This window comes from Rhineura floridana, chromosome 19 (assembly GCF_030035675.1).
Source record: "Rhineura floridana isolate rRhiFlo1 chromosome 19, rRhiFlo1.hap2, whole genome shotgun sequence".
Taxonomy (NCBI): domain Eukaryota; kingdom Metazoa; phylum Chordata; class Lepidosauria; order Squamata; family Rhineuridae; genus Rhineura; species Rhineura floridana.
Genome location: NC_084498.1, coordinates 12,246,642 through 12,264,372, shown reverse-complemented (window position 1 = coordinate 12,264,372; position 17,731 = coordinate 12,246,642). Strand labels below are relative to the sequence as shown.

The window sequence follows — 17,731 nt, the reverse complement described above, 5'->3', positions numbered from 1 at the left end:
ATTTTCTCTTTAGAAACTCCCACCCATCTTGGACCCCTTTACTCATTAGGGTCGCTTGCCATGGAACTTACCATTGTTCTGAGTTTATTAAAATCTGCTTTCCTGAAGTCCAGGGTATACGTATGGCTACTCTCAGCTTTTGCTTCCTTTAGAATAAGAACTCTAGTATAGCATGGTCACTTTCCCCCAGAGTTCCCGTAACTGCCACTTCATCCACCAAGTCATCTTTACTGGTTAGAATCCAGTCAAAGATAGCTGATCCTCTAGTTGCTTTCTCTACTTTCTGTAGGAGAACGTTATCTCCAACACGTCAGGAATTTCTGGTTTGGCAGAATTGGTTTCCCAACTAATATCAGGGTCATTGAAGTCCCCCATTACTACTACATCATGCCTCTTTGAAACATTGGCAACTTGCTTTGCAAAAGTTTAATCCTTGTCTTCTCCTTGATTGGGTGGTTGGTAGTAGACTCCAACCACCATGTCCTTTTATTCCTTGCCCTACTCATTTTAATCCAGATACTCTTGGTGGAGCGACCAAGCTCATCCTTCTGTATTTCTGTGCAGGGATATATATTTTTAGCATATAGCGTGACTCCGCCTCCCTTTCTATTCCTTCTGCTGTTTTTCAGCAAGTTATATCCTTCAATCACTGTATTCCAGTCATGGGAGTCATCCCACCAAGTTTCAGTTATACCTAAATGTAAATGTACTGCCTTCAAGTCGATTCCGACTTATGGCGACCCTATGAAGAGGGTTTTTATGAGGGTGAGAGGCAGTGACTGGCCCAAGGTCACCCAGTGAGCTTCATGGCTATGTGGGGATTTGAACACTGGTCTCCCAGGTTGTAGTTTAACACCTTAACCACTACACCACACTGGCTTTACTTCCCTTTATTAAGAGTTCAAGTTCGTCCTGTTTGTTTCCCATACTCTGGGCATTAGAATACAGACATCGATGACCATGTGATTTATGGCCTGGTTTCCTTCCTACATTTTTATCAAGATTATTACTGGGCCCCATTAGAGCCATTCCCTCAGTTCCTCTTACTGCGCACAAGCTTTTGTTAGTTGTTACCACCAAGGTTACGTCTCCCTCCCCCTTAGGATTCAGTTTAAAGCTTTCCTGATGAAGTTCTCCATGCTGTGGCCAAACACATTTTTCCCAGTCCTTGTGGGGTGCAATCCATTACTTGCCGGCAGTCCATCTTCCAGGAAGCATAGCCCGTGGTCCCAGAATCCAAATCTCTCATGTCAGCACCACCTTCGTAGCCAGTCATTCACCCGAAGTTTTTTTCTTTCCCTTTCCACTCCTCTTCTAAGTCCCAGAAGGATGGACGAGAAAACTATCTGGGCCCCAAAGTCCTTGAGTTTCCTTCCCAGAGCTTCAAAGTCTGATGCGATTTCTTTGTAGCTCCGCTTGGCAGTATAATTCATTCTCATATGGATGAGAAGGTATATCTGTCAGTGAGCTTTATGAGTGATGTCAACCCTTTCATCACATCTCTACTCCGTCCTCCAGGGAGGTGGCATACCTGGTGAGTCCATGGATCTTCTCAGCATACTTGGGGTTCAATTCCACGCAGTAGGGAGTCTCCCACCACCACTAGTCTTCTCTTCTTCTTGTCATGGGGCATGGTTTTATTGTCTCTACTTGACTGAGCATCAGCATCTCACTTGCTGTTGCGTGGGGACTCCTGTAATTCTTCCCCTTCAGGCTGTCCTTCAGTATTATCTTCAAATGCCTGGAAACGGTACTGTAGTTCCACCAGTGACGGGTATCTTCTAGCTCTGCTCCTAAGTGTCACCCTTTTCCATGGAGTTTCCTCCACTTTGTTGTTGCTCTCCACAACTGTCTCCTCTTCTGCTTCAACTTGCTGTTGGTCTTCCACCTCCTGTCCTTGTCTTTGCTGCTTTTGTTGTGTTTGTTTTGTTTGCTTTGTTTTGAAGACAGCTTTCACCTCCCCAGCCAACAAAGAAGATTTAAGTAGTTTTCCATGCCCAAACTATGCCTGAACAAAATCCGTACCGGACATCTAAGAGTCTCCCGGACTAAAGAGTTCTGCAATCTGGACAGTGGAGACTGGTCCATTAAGCAAATGGGGTACTGCTTCACCAACCTCAGTCTGTCCTCAGTCCCCACCTATCTGCTTTCCTGCTTACAGCCAAACTGTGGGGTGGGGTAGCCCTGGCTGTCAGCTGCCTCCTCCTCAGCCTCAGTTTTGCCCTTGTAGAACTCAGCAGGGAGCAGAATGAGTTGGCTCTGCCTGTCATTGGCTTTGGTTCAACCTACTGTTGGCCTCTCGGCCTTCCATCCTGCCATTTCCGAAGGGCACCAGCCATCACTGAATCTGGACACCACAATCAAGAAAGCCCTGCCCCACGGATAAGACAGACTTTGCAGTAGTCTCCACCCCCAGGCACAGCAGAAACCATTTGGCTCCACCATTGCACTTCCCTAGGGCCACCGAGCTGTTGGAAAATATGGTTTCAGGAACAAGAAAGCCACTCGCTGTGGAGCATTGCTGTATAACCAGAATTGCACCCTTGCTGCAAACTGCACACCATGTGCAAGGCTGGCACCAACAGTCGGCATGGTTGGGCACCTACTAAGGGCCCATACCCCAGTAGGGAGCCCACAGCTAAGCCCTCTGGACCTGGTCCTCTTCTTCACCATTGCATCCTGCTTCTTCCCTTGTCTCTTGTTCTGGCCCAGATGGAACAAGACAGCAAACGCCAGCGATAGTGAGAGACAGAAAGAGTAGTTGCCATCCCTGCTTGTTCATTGGCTCAGACAAGCAAGCAGGCAATGAGGCAGCGGAGTGGCAGCAGTTGGCAACAATGGCAATGTGGGGGTTGATTGACTGAGGGAGGGTGGTCCCAGGGAGGGTGTCTTGACCAAGGGCCTCCCAAAACCTAGCACTGTGTGTGTGTGTGTGTGTGTGTGTGTGTTTCTTATGTATAGTCCTAATGCAGAGCTTGGAAGATTACTTTTAAAACTTAATAAATTACAGTTACAGTTACATGGCCCAAAAAAGTGGTAATTATTGTTACAATTACAGTTGCTCTGAAAGAAACTGATTATTTTACTTTTTCTCAAAAGTAATCACTACAGTTACATTTCAGTTACTTTTTTTAAAAAAGCCTACAAGGTGCTGCCTTTGGCTGCTGGACATCTAAGTAGCCTAAAACAACATTAAAAATAAGCACACACACACACACACACACACAGAGGATAGTAGAATAACGTTTTTTATCCATAAGTTTAACAGGATGGCATAACAGAATCTCACATCCCCCCACCCCACCCCCAGCAATGATGATACCCAACACACATATTTGTTGTTATATGCCTTCAAGTCGATTCCGACTTATGGCAAACCTATGAATCATTTTGTTGTTGTTGTATTCATAGGGTTTTCATGGTAAGAGGTATTCAAAGGAGGTTTACCATTGCCATATATATGCCCATTTTTAAACAATTGTTTTCTCCACCTCGTCTTGCTCTCCACCTCCTCCCTCGTCGCCTCCTAAGCACCCACAGAGCACGAGGAGTGATGCTGCCCAGAAGCCCAATTTGAAGCACATGATTTTGATTCACAAATCAGAGCAGCAGAAGACTTCCCCTGCTCTCCCCCCCCAAGTAATGTGCCAAAGTAATGCTGGAAACATTACAATTACTCCTCAAAAGCAATGAAGTTACTACTCATTCTATTACCAGTAAAATGCAATGAAGTTACCCACTCGTTACTCAAAAAAGTAATAAATTACAAGTAATTTGTTACTTCTAACTAGTTACTTCCAAGCTCTGTCCTAATGACATATTTATGTGCTAAGTAATTTATCTGCTTCAAGTTCATAGCAATCTTAATTTCCCCATGGTTGCAGCAGGGTTATTTGATTGAGGCTTCATCTTACGCAATCTTCCATGCCAATGCAACATGCCGTAATGTTGCCATTGTTAAGGGCCTTGCTTTTGCTGCAACTTCGGTGGGGTAGGTCTGAAGCACCCGGTGAGGATCCACACCTGGAGAAGGTAGAAACACCTTCTTTCTTCCCTCCCTCCTGCAAATGAGTAGCATTTATTTTAAATGTGCCCTCTACATGTTGTTGGACCCCAACTCCCAGCAGCTCCAGCCAGCATGGCCAGGGATGATAGGAGTGGCAGTTCAGCAACACCTGGACGACCGCATCTGAATAGGAATGTGCTAAGTAATTCACAGAGTCGAGAGGGTCATTTTGAACTGCTCCCCACACCTGCTCTCCAACTCCCATCAGCAGCAGTCAGAGATGAGGAGACCACCAAGATCTTTTGAGCCACATCTGAATATGAAGGTGCATGGAGCAGAACTGGCAAAGGATTTTATATCTGGTATAAGCCTGCACCCCACCCCATTTTCTTACCAATTGCAAGTTTGCATTAAGCTATGTTTGAGTGTATTTATGGGATCCCAAAAACAACAACAACATCAGGCTAATTCCAAGCACAACAGCTGGTATGCTGCTTACCAGTACGTGGAAATCGGATGGGGGAGAAATCTGATTCAGTACGTCTTTAAAGCCAAAACTGCCTAATTCGCATTTTCTGAAACAACGCATGAACTGAAACACAACCACCCTTCGAAGTAGACATGTCTCTAATTTTTGCAATGCAGCTCTCCCACCAAGCAATGTGTACAAAAATGCATCTGCTAATGCAAAGTGTGTAAAAAATGCACATTTTGACAAAAATGGGCATACAAAAGTGCTCTCTATTAGGGGAAATTGCTTTACAAAAATGGGTGTATTAAGCAAAATTGCATACAAGCGTTTATTTTTAGAAATTTGCACTAAAATGCTGATGAATTTTCATGAGGACATAATGCCGACATAAAAAATAGCAAACTGATGTAGAAATGTGGAGAACTGAAGGTTGGAAAAATGCAAAACAGAGAAACCAAAAGTGACAGAGTTGCCCAGCCCTACTTCAAAGCAGCTCACTATAAAAGAGTGTGTGTGTGTGTGTTTATATATGTGAAGAAGGGAAAATCATCCCTTTGCAAATCACATTTTGCAGGTAGGATCAAATCTTGGGGGATCTTCCTGGCTTGATTTGGGGAATTGAGCCCACATATGTTTCTTTATTGAACAAATGCAGTCTAATTGGCTGCCTGAGACCAGTTAGCAAGCCCTGTGGGAAATCCAAGCCAGTCTTATATCGGAAATCCTTGATTTCCAAGTGGTGGGACTGGAAATTTAAGCCCCTGGTAATTGTGGGTGATAACTCACTCATCTCCCAGCTCTCAGATTGGTTCAGAAGGTGAGAAAAAGCTCAGTCTGTTCAATCAGTCCTCATCGCATCCCTGCTTGGTGACAAGACAGGGACTAATTGCTTCCATAACCCCAACGAAACTCCCAATCTCTCTTCCTCGTCCCCTCCTTCACTCACCATACGACCCCAAGAAAGCTACATTCCCCTCAGTACTCTTGGCTTGCAAATTAATTTTATAAATGCAAATAAAATTACATTTTAACATGATCACAACAACAATAATAACTGGCCATCTCAGTACCGAGGTTCGGTAAATTTTCAAGGGAAGATAAATTGTGGAATTATCTCTAGAAATGTGGTTCCTTTTGGACCACTCATTAAATTAGTGATGTAGCCTTTGGCCTGCCAGATGGTAATGGGACTTCAGCTCCCATCAGCCCCAGCCACCATGGCAATAGCTACTAACCCTGATGGGTATGTTCTGCCGCTACTGTTCAACGCAGTAAGCTTCTGAATGCCAGTTGCTCAGAATCACAAGTGGGGAGAGTCCTGTGATGCTCAGGTCCTGTTTACAAGCTTCCCATAGGCATTTAGTTGACCAGTGTTAAGAAAGGATGCTGGACTAGATGGGCCTTTGGCCTGATTCAGCAAGGCTCTTATGTTCTTATGAGTCCAGCAATATCTGGAGGGCAACAGGTTATCCATCCCTTCCTTACATGCCTTCATTTGGGGACTCACCAAATTGAGATTTAAGCTTGCAACAGCTATACACACATTTTATGGAAAAGGCCATGATTCAGGGGTAGAGTATCTGTTTTGCATGCAGAAGGTTCCTGGTTCAATCTCCAGATAGGGCACAGAATTGTTCATTCCCTGAAACCCTGCCAGTCAGTGTAGACAGTACTGAGCTAGATGGGCTAATGCACCAGCTCAGGATAAGGCAGCTTCCTAGGCACCTGTTTATTTCTTACCCACCATTCTCCATAAGGTCCTGAGGTAGGTTACAAGTGTAGAAGATAACATTATACAAACACATAAAACCATTCCAAATGAAAGAGAATATAAATTCAGCAAAAGAGGCAGGTCCCACAAATTAAATAAATCTATTGTTCATGAAGGTTTTAAAAACACAGTCAAGGGGATAATGCCTAATGCCTTCTCCATTCTGCAGGAGAGCACTTACACAAATCTCTCCCACTTGTCCTCTAGAATTCCCAAATTTATGTAGCAAACCATTACCATTTCTCTCCCCCCCCCCGGTAAAAAAAAATCCAGGCTGAACGGATCTGATTTGCATGTGTCAAATGGAGCAAAATGTTCTCAAGCTGTACATTCTCTTGGCGTATCTGATTGGGATAATTACAGTGCTGTGGGGGACTTTCGGCCTTGCTAAAAATAGTCAGGGAAGATGGGAGTTGGTGGACTGGCAGGCAAACCTGGAACAATCTTTTTTTTTTTTGCAGCAAACAGAATATGCTTTAAATATGGGAGAGGAAAGGGGACTCCAACTTTGTCTGTTTTCTAGTTTAAATTTATGGAACAGACTTTTAAAAAATAATGAAAATTGGAATTGAAACAGACAAGGATATGCATAGAATACCTTCTTCTTCCAGTCCTGCCTATTGCCAAAGTGTTTGGCTTGTTGCAACAGAATGTGGTATTTTAACCACAGCTTTCAAGAAGCCTCTCGGCTTTCATTTAGACCTTATAAATGTGTTTGAGAGCGTCTGGGAAATTCCTGTTTACATTTTCAAAAGCCAGGCAGGTGGGTCAGTAGGTTCACAGACAGTATCGTGTGGCAACTCCTTTGGGAGGGCTTTTGCCTTCGTGGCCAGCTTGTGGGCTTTCTGGAAGCATCTGGCTGGCCACTGTGAGGAACAGGATGCTGTGCTAGATAGGCCTTTGGTCCAATCCAGAAGGGCTCTTATGTTCTTAAGGCGTCCAGTGATTGGGGGTGTGGATAACCATACCCTTGTCATTTAGGGCTGTGCACAGCCTCCCTCCACCTGAATCAACACTCAATTTGGAGGACAGAACTAATGTTCAATTAGGGGCTTTGAAACCCGAATGAAACATACGGTCAAGAGGGTGGGAGGGGAAAGGAGAAGCAGTGATTCCTTTCCCCCTCCCCACAACTAGGAGCAGGAGGATTCAGTCCTGCTGGGGTCTACTTGCCCAGGAAATTCCCTACACTGAACACACTGGAAAAAGAGACACCTGCAGCCTTCCTGCCGGGTGTCCTGCCTACTGACAGCCCCAGATGGCTTGATGTGACCCAGTACTGTCTCAACCTGATTTGCCTCAAGCCCGGATCCCTCCGGTTCAGTTCAGCATTCGAGATTTGACATAGCCCTGTTGACCATACTTAATTATGCAAAATTTGAGACATTCTGCAGAGTGGCTCTATCTGCATAACTGTTCCAACTGCAGAACTTATTCAGGCTGTAGAATTCAGATGCCTGCACAGAGAACATGAGGATTCTAAACAACCTGCCTATTTTTTGCCCTATCAGGGGTGGCAGGCTTGCTTTCCGCTGGCTTAGTTGCTGACCCCTGCCATAAAAAGTTGAAGTTACTTTTCAGTATTCACTTCTGAAGTCATACAAGCCCAACTTTTCTTCTTTTTGCTTTGGTTATAGTGCCTGATAAAATTTGATTGAATCAGACTAATGAAAGAGGTAAACTCTCTAAAGTAAGGTTAAATATTGCTGGACTTGTGTTGAAGAAGATTGTGATGTTCCTGCTTATATTGTAAATATGGTAAGTGCGGGTTATATAGAAGATATATGGTAAGTGGAGTGAAAGAGGAGGGGGAGTACATGAGCAGTAGAATGCTGGATGATTGGCTGAGCGTTTGAATGGCTGGGAGTATAAATGGAAGAATGACAGTTGAATCATGGTGGTGGATGTTGGAGGTTGAGGGAGGTGAAAGAGAGGTTTTGGTGGTGTTTGGAGGTTGTTGTTGTTGTTGAGAGTGAGTCGGAGTTCTGAGGTAATTAGTAAGAAGTCAAGTACATAACAGAATATAGATGAAACCATACGCTTGTGAAACATTCCTTCAGTAATCTTGTTATTTCTAATTCTTAATAAATATTTCTTGGTTAAATAAAAGCCTGATTCCTTCAGCTGGGATACACATACCAGGGGGAATAGCAAAGTAACCAAGGCTGAACAGTTTGTATCAAATGGTGGCAGTGGCGGATCAGAGGAAAGTGTATCCAGTCCCACAGCGAAACCCAGGGCTGTATGGTTCAGAGTCAAGGGGCTGCAGGGGGGGTTACAAATTACCTATACCCATTGACACAAGGTATCAGAATAGCCAGGCAGAGACTAGGCACAGTCTATTGGCTAAAAGGGTTACAGAGTGTCAGGTGGTGCTGCCTAGCAGTGGGATCATTTGAGATCGGTGCTAGTGCTGTAAAGGGTAAGAAGAAAACCTGACGTTCCTGTCTGCTGGTAGCCACAAGTGAGAGCTTCACAGGTGGTGCTGGGGAAGGACGTCACAAAGATCTGTGCTGATGTACACACAAAAATGGCCAAGAGTTGATGCTTGTAGTGTGTGTGTGAGAGAGAGAACGGTGCCATATAAAAGGAAAAGGTTTGGTGTCAGAAAGGATTCTCTAAGTTACTATATATGTCAAACAATAAGTTAATGCAAACATCTCATTAAGACATTTACAATATAATTACACTATCTCCTTATAATTCATAGTAAGTTCTACCAATAAAATACAAAAAATAATCCTGATAATAGGGCCATAATTTGGATATTGAGTCTACAGAGGTGCCATTGTTCTTGATAACAGTAGCATGTCTGTCCATTGTGCAGTAATTGAAAATGCTTGAGGGACTAGATGTGGACCTGTGGTCTTGCAGCGGCGTATGGGCTACAGCACTGGCTGAAAGTCTGACCCATCATCTCAGGGTGCCAAAAGGCAAAGAAGAACTGGACAAATTATTTGCAATATGGCACAGATCTACTGAATCATTTCACTATCTGGGAGGCAACCATGCTCCTTTAGTCTGGTTGACTACTTGAGTGATGTTCTGGGACTGCACCTTGAGGCTTGGAGGGAGGGATGCTCTGGAGCTTGGGAGGTGTGATCTGGAAGTGGGCAGACAGGGTAGAGACATATTGGATTATGCTGGTGCAGGTGGACTGTTGCAATTCTTCTTTTTGATCGTACAGAGGAATGCTGGACCACACACTTTTGTTTTATGTATGTTTGTTCTTTATTAAAGGTTTTTTGAAAACTTAAAAATAAATAATCCCAATAATAGCAAAAACAACGTATCTCCCAAAGTAAATCTTGATGCCAACAAAAGCCCCTGAACACCCATGCCCTGACAGTCTCCAAGGATCCTGAGCGGCATGCTTTTCTGGACTCCCAACAAGATTGTCTCTGTCACCTTCAGCCGTAGCCATTTTGTAGCTGGGATCACCCTCCCACATCGGGTTGGAATAGGCCAGCAAAGCAGGGAGTGGACTTAACGAGTGCTTGTTCCCATAGCAAGTTGCCCGTACAGAGTCAGACCATTGTTCCATGCAGATCAGTACTGTCTACACTGACTGGCAGCAGCTCTCCCAAATTTCAGAGGTTTCTGAGTCCTACCTGAAAATGCCATGGATTGGACCTGGGACATTCTGCGTGCACATCAGATGCTCAATGCCCAAGTTTCAATTAAGGGGAGAGTTGTTTTTGATTGCTGCACCCCAATTATGGCACCCCCTCCCCCAGGAAGGTTCGCTTGATACCAATATAGCTCTTTTTCCACCCAGTTCCTTTAATAATCCCTGTGCTTTGAGTTTTACTCAACTGCATTTATAGCCAAGTGTTTCTTTTCTCATGAACTGTATTTTAATTAATGCTACTGTTGCTATCGGCTCTGAAATCACTGGGGTCACCGGGACAGACTGGGGATTCTGTTGGTGTACCGCCCACCCCGTTGCCCAACAGACTCCCTAGCTGAGCTGACGGAGGTGGTCTTGGGTGTACTGTTGAGATCCCACAGACTGTTGGTTCTGGGGGATCTCAACATCCATGCCAAGGCCACCTTATCCGGGGCGGCTCAGGATTTCATGGTCTCCATGACAATCATGGGACGGTCCCAACATGCCATTGGCCCAACACATGTAGCAGGGCATACTCTAGACTTGGTTTTTGCAACTGGACATGGAGTTGGTGATCTGAATGTGGGGGGCCTTACATCAGTCCCTCCATCATGGACAGATCACTGCTTGCTGCAGGTTAGACTTACAGCGGCTTTTCCCCTCTGCAAGGGTGGGGGACCTATTAAGTTGGTCCGCCCACAGAGACTAATGAATCCGGAAGGTTTCCAAAGGGCTCTGGGGAGTTTTCCGGCTGATAGGGCTGGCACTCCTGTTGAAACCCTGGTTGAACTGTGGAATACAGAAATGACCTGGGCGGTTCACATGATTGCTCCTGAGCGCCCTCTCCTGTGTAGAGCTTGTATGGCTCCATGGTATACCCCAGATCTGAGAGCGATGAAACAATATCGGAGACGGCTTGAGTGCAGATGGAGACGAACTCCTAATGGATGCAATTATACACTGGTAAATGCCTATGGTAAGCTGTATTTAGGAGCAGTAAGGGCAGCAAAAAAACAATATTTTGCTGCCATTATCAAATCATCAATCTGTCGCCCAGCGGAGCTCTTCAGAATTGTCTGGTGGCTATTACACTCTGGCCCCAGGGACATGGTAGAACCATCTGAGGCCCGCTGTAATGAATTTGCTAGGCACTTCCAGGATAAAATCTTTAGCATCCCCGAGGACTTAGACTTCAGTGTTATAGCAGGTGAATCAAGGGAGGTATCCAGAGCACAGCCTTGTCCCGATTTCTTGGATGTTTCAGTTGGTACAGCCTGAGGATGTTGACAAGGTGCTTGGACAGGTTCGTGCCACCACTTCTGTGCTGGATCCTTGCCCTTCTTAGCTAATAAAAGCTAGCAGGGATGGAACAGCCGGCTGGGCCAAGGAAGTGATTAATGCCTCTCTGTGAGAGGGGGTGGTCCCTGGCTGCCTGAAAGAGGCAGTAGTGAGACCACTCCTGAAGAAACCCTCCCTGCACCCAGAAAATCTTAATAACTATAGGCCGGTAGCAAAAGTTCCATCCTGGGCAAGGTCCTCAAACGAGTGGTTGCGGGCTAGCTCCAAACGCTCTTGGATGAGACCGATTATCTGGATCCATTTCAGTTGGGTTTCAGGCCTGGTTTTGGCACGGAAACAGCCTTGGTTGCCCTGTATGATGACCTTTGTCAGGAGAGAGACTCTGGGAGTGGTAGGTACTGCATTGTGGTGGTTCAGCTCCTACTTGGCAGGTCGTCTCCAGGTGGTGCTTGGGGAACATTGCTCAGCACCCTGGACTCTCCAGTATGGGGTTCCGCAGGGGTCAGTTCTGTCCCCCATGCTGTTCAACATCTACATGAAACCATTGGGTGCGGTCATCCGGAGCTCTGGAGTGCGTTGCCATCAGTATGCTGATGACACGCAGCTCTATTTCTCCTTTTCATTTTCTTCAGGTGAGGCTGTCAATGTGCTGAACCGGTGCCTGGCTGCGACAATGGACTGGATGAGGGCTAATAAACTGAGGCTCAATCCAGACAACACTGAGATGCTGCTAGTGGGTGGTTATTCTGACCAGATGGTGGATGTCCAACCTGTCCAGGATGGGGTTGCACTCCCCCTGAAGGAGCAGGTTCGTAGCTTGGGGGTTCTCCTAGAACAATCTCTGTCACTTGAGGCTCAGGTAGCCTCAGTGGCACTGAGTGCCTTCTACCAACTTCGGTTGGCGGCCCAACTATGTCCCTATCTGGACAGGGATAACCTGGCTTCAGTTGTCCATGGTTTGGTAACCTCCAAATTAATTACTGCAATGCACTCTACATGGGGCTGCCTTTGACGATGGTTCGGAAACTGCAGCTTGTGCAAAATGCAGCGGCCAGATTGGTAACAGGGACCAGACGGTCTGAACATATAAAACCGATTCTGGCCTGCTTGCATTGGCTGCCTGTATGTTTCTGAGCTCGATTCAAGGTGCTGGTTTTGACCTATAAAGCCTTACACGGCTTGGGACCACAATACCTGATGGAACGCCTCTCCTGATATGAACCCACCCGTACACTAACATCCAAGCTCTTCCTCCGGGTGCCTACTCCGAGGGAAGCTTCTCAGTGGTGGCCCCTAAATTATGGAATGATCTTTTTGACAAGGTGCGCCTGGCGCCAACACTTATATTTTCAGCGCCAGGTCAAGACTTTCCTCTTCTCCCAGGCATTTTAGCATATGTTTTAAATTGTGTTTTAAATTGTTTTTAAAAGATGTGTTTTTAAAATTGTATATTTGTTTTAACGTTTTTAGTTACTGTAAACCGCCCAGAGAGCTTCGGCTATGGGGCGGTATATAAGTACAATAAAACAAATAAATAAATAAAGGCCAGCATCAAAACATTTTTAAATAAATTAGTAACGGCACAATAACCATCCTTAATACAACTATGTATTTTTTTAAAGACTGATTGTCAAAAACTGCTGAAGCTCTCTTGAGTGAGTGTGTGTGCGTTAGAGAAAGAGGTCTCAAGGAAAACAGCCTGCTTCTTGCCTTCAGCGCCTTAACTTGGGAGTGGGGCTCAAAGGCCATCCCCACCCAAGGCCACACTCCTCACTGGCCCTGTCTGCATCCTCCTTCGGTGTTTCGGTCTGGCTTTAATGTGTCCTTGAACTCTGATAATGGCCCTTCCTTGCCTGGATGGAGGAGAGAGGGGTGTATGAGTGTGGAGAAACTAGGCTACTGTACAAAAGTAACATTTATTTTCACTGCTATACCTGCTTTTGTTTCTGGTCCCACCCACCAGTGGTGTGGTGCCCAGGAAGATTGTCCAGAAGGGAAGCAGCCCTCCAGCTGAAAAAGGTTCCTCTCCTTGCCTTAATTGGATCCTGAGCTGGCTTCCATTGGTACCAAAGCCCTGAAACTTCAAGATCAAGATCTGGCAAGTCTATACATCAAATACCTTTATGCTATTATTTAATTATTTATTTATTACATTTATACCCCGCCTCTCTTTTCATGACAGAAGCCCAAGGCGGCTTACATATGGTTCCCAGGCAGTCTCCCATCCAAGCACCGATCAGACCTGACCCTGTTTATCTTCAGTAGGGAGCTGGCTGTATGTGCCTTCAGACCATTGCCTGGGTCCTAGTATGAACTCCAGAGCTGGTTCCAAGTTGATGGGCTTCCAGGCAACGTATCCATTGAACATAGGAAGTTGCTTTTTAACAAATCAGACCCTTGGTCCATCTAGCTCAGTATTTTCTGTGCTGAGTGGCAGTGGCTCTCCAGGGTTTCAGACAGGGAGCCTCTCCCAGTCCCACCTGGAGATGCCAGGGATTCAATCTGGGACCTTCTATATGTAAGTCAGATCCTCTACAACTGAGCTCTTGCCTCTGGAAGTGGCTGGCCCATCAGTGAGTCCTGGCAGCCTTACTTGATGACAGTCACCTGCGCTCCCAAGTCATACCAGGTTGCTAGGTCTAGCCGCCTTTTAATTTCTCAGTATGCCTCTAATGGAACATCACTCTGGGTCATCATGGGAAATTAAAATGGCAGCCCCAGCTGACTTGTGTTATCTCAAGAGCTAAGCCAAGACAAAAAAAAAAAGAGCTGTGGGGGGAGAGGAGATGGCATTAGCAGTGAGCCCTACCAGGATGGTGGAGCCTTGGCAATTGCCTAAGGATGCCCAGCGCTGGCTCTGAACCCTCTCCCTGATAAATTCCAAAAAACTGTCACATTCTCCTTGAAATTTATGTCATCCCTGCTGTAAATTAAGCTGTGATTTAAACTCTTCAGGCTTAACAATCTCCTTTTACATCACCTTCGAACCCAGAGTGCTTGTCAATTGATCCAGGGTGCCAAATAACTGCCAGAGCTTGACTTGTTAAATACTGACTTTTTTTGCGACCGTCTGGATGGCTTGGTGGATTAAGCACTGCTCTTCTGGGATTCAGCTTCCAATCCAAAATTGACTGGAGTGATTTAAAGTCTTAATGGATGGCTCAGTGATCCCAAATTAACAATGAAACACCACAAAAAGAAAAGGTAGTTACTTCCCAGTCTTAAGGAGACAAGCTCTTTTATAGTTAGGAAGCTTCTTCAATTGTCAGGAGCAGAAACAACCCATCAGAACCCAATAATCAACTCCCTAAATCAGTGGCTTTCGCATTCCTTGTCCTCAGGGAACCTTTTAAAACACTGATTTTCTTTGCTCAGGATTCCCTGAGTATTGCAATGAATTCTGGGTAACACTGTATTGCAGTGAATTCTGGTAACATCCCTGTCATTTTATGCTAGTGATAAGCAAGCTCCATCCCCTGCCCTATAAATTAACAGTGCAATCCAACTCATCCGCAGCCGGCAGAAAGGGTGTTGGTGGAGAAGCCAGTGGGAATGTCCGCAGCATCCAACTGCCGCTCGGGAGCCTCTAGACCAGCTGAACACGGGCTTTGATGGGAGCTGCTTGTGGGGACCAGAAAGTAAAAGCCGGCTTTCATGAATATCCCTACCGGGGAGTAAGCACTCTCGAGAGACTTCCATTGTAATTATTTTCTTAAGCTGACCTTTTGCTCGGCATAACTTTGGCCTGGATGGGGACCTGCAGGAGAGCTCTGAACATGCTGGCACCCGTTCCGCCAGGCTGGGCTTCTTCAGCAGACCCCCAGCTGAGCTGGAAGGGGGTTGGGAATTTACAATAAATTAAAAACATATATAAAACCCATTTCAAAACAGAAGCATTCAATGCTAGTCCTACTCAGAGCAGCCCCACTGAAGTTAATGGACATAACTAATTTACGCTCAATAATTTCAAAGGATTAGTTCTTTCCAAGCTTGTTCTGAGAAAACAGAGAGACCAGGCTTTCAGGAGCTTGTCCTTCCAAACCAAACGTGTTGAAGGAGGAGATTCCAAGCTCTGTTACTTGAAGTGAGCTGCCTCTGTGTGTCAGGGACTGATTCCTAACTCCCTGCACTACCAGAGCTGCTGGTTAGAGACAAACTTAACACTGCAAGCCAGAATCCTTCTGATCTTTTCAGTCAAGCAATGGAGGCTGGTCCATTAGGGTGAATGGGGTGCTACCCCACCAACCTCAGCCAGCCCCCACCTGCCTACCTTCTTACTTACATCTAGTCCAGGGAGTGGCTGTGACTCAGCTTCCTCCTAGTCAAGGATTGCCCTTGTACTACTTAACAGGAGGAGGATGGGGACAAAACTATAATTAGTTGGCTCTGCCTGTCATTGGCTGGACACCATGACTTCCATCCTTCCAATCCCAATAGGCACCAGCCAATTAAAAATCAATTAAAAGTTAAATGCAAAAAAAAACCCCAAATGTAATTTAAAACAACAGTGCCTGAATATTATAGAATGGTAGGTTAGCGTGTTGGGCTACCACCTGGGAGACCAGGGTTCGAATCCCCACACAGCCATGAAGCTCACTGGGTGACCTTGGGCCAGTCACTGCTTCTCAGCCTCAGAGGAAGGCAATGGGAAACCCCCCTCTGAATACCACTTACCATAAAAACCCTATTCATAGGTTTGCCATAAGTCGGGATCGACTTGAAGGCAGTCCATTTCATTTTCAGGACTGGTAGTTCACTGATCCTCCGTGGAGCAGAGTGGTAAGCGGCGGTAACGCAGTCGAAGCTCTGCTCATGGCCGGAGTTCGATTCCAACAGGAGGAAGTCGAATCTCTGGTAAAAGGGGTCGAGGTCCACTCAGCCTTCCATCCATCCGTGGTCGGTAAAATGAGTACCTGGCACATGCTGGGGGGTAAAGAAAGGCCGGGGAAGGAACTGGCAATCCCACCCCATATATACGGTCTGCCTAGTAAACGTCGCAAGATGTCACCCTAAGAGTCGGAAACGACTCGCACTACAAGTGCGAGGACACCTTTACCTTTACCTTTAGTTCACTGTTTAAGCCTTGGCCTCTCCATTGTCGGCCTCGCCTTTACCTCCCTCTACCTCTTTCTCCACACCACAAAGATTTGCTCCCAAAGGCACAGCAAGCCAGTAGAAGCAGTTGCTGGCTTCCTAAAAGACAGGCTGCACCGCACCCTTGTCTTTATCGAATTAGCCTAAATGACAACAGTAATCTTTTTTGCCTAATCACCCAGGGTTGGGCAGAGCTCAGACTCGTTCTCTAACCAATGCGGGGGGGGGCAGCATTGGATCCCTCTTCCAGGATCCCTGCCCTGATAAGCTTGTCCCCGATTACTCTTTTGGAAAGCCATAACTCTAAGGCAGGGGTGGGGAACCCTCTGGGGGCAACTGTGGCCCACTAGGCCTCTGTATCTGGCCCTGAGGATTCTCTCCAGGTCATTGCTCTTCTCTAGGCCACACCCCTCACTGGCCCAGCTCCGCCCCCTCCTTGAGTGCTTTTGCCTAGCTGGGAGGCATCCTTGAACTGTGATAATGCCTCTTGCTTGCCTGGATGGAGAGAGGTGTGCATAGATACCTCTGAATGCAGCCTACTGTACACAAGGCAAGAGTCAGATCTGTTGCTTCAGCCACTTTTTGCCCTTCACTGCTATGTGGCCTCTAGAAGGTTGCCCATGAGAGAATGTAGCCCTCGGAGTCCAGCTGAAAGTGTCATGACACAATAATGTCCCTTGATGCCCGTGAAAATGAATATTCTGTGAAAATTGCCATGCATAGCTCCCCGCTCTGCCAGCCACATTTTACTAATAGCAAGTAATAACTAGTTGTACTTGACTCTCTCCAAAACAGGGGCCTTAAGTATAGTTTTCCAAACAAGACATACTTAAGCTTCATAAAACGGTATTTGTGTGTGTGTGCGTTTAAATCCAATAGCAAGATTTTTTTGGGAGAAAGAAACAAAAGCATTTCTGCAACCAGTGTGAAATGAATCATAAGTGCTTTTGAAATTTGCGGGCATGAGAGCCCTCCTTTAATTCTCTTTTTGAAACACAGAGCCCTATTACAATATGCTTAACAATGCTGGCAACTGTGCCATTCAGATGACAAAAATAATAAAAATATATAAAAGTCAGATCAGGCAAAGTACTGAATACAGATTACTTGCAATGTCCCTTCTACAGAGACTCAGCTTCTTGCAGCCATCATGCAGGTGATTTATGAGGTCCACAAAAATGCAGTACTTTTTTTTTAGGGTAGCTACCAGTCCAGTACTTTTTAAATAATCTCAAAGATGTAAACATCAATTGATATAAATAAACCCGAAGACACAGACATGTGTTGATATAAATATCCACTTCACCCAATGGACACATGCACATTCAAACTGATGGACTAATTGATGAAAGCTGTTGTCACTAAAAACACCACAGCCACAAAAAGTCACATTGATATTAACAGGACATCACTTAGTTGCTACTAACTTCAATGGGACTAAAGGACAGATTCAAAAACTGGCATTATTGATTAAAGGCA

The 17,731-nt window shown here is 45.6% G+C and overlaps 1 protein-coding gene across 2 annotated transcripts in view; it reads right to left on the bottom strand.

The window, feature by feature from the left end:
• GLT1D1 (glycosyltransferase 1 domain containing 1) overlaps positions 1–17,731 on the bottom strand; it is a 147,047-nt gene that overhangs the window by 44,551 nt on the left and 84,765 nt on the right. The window lies entirely within an intron of this gene.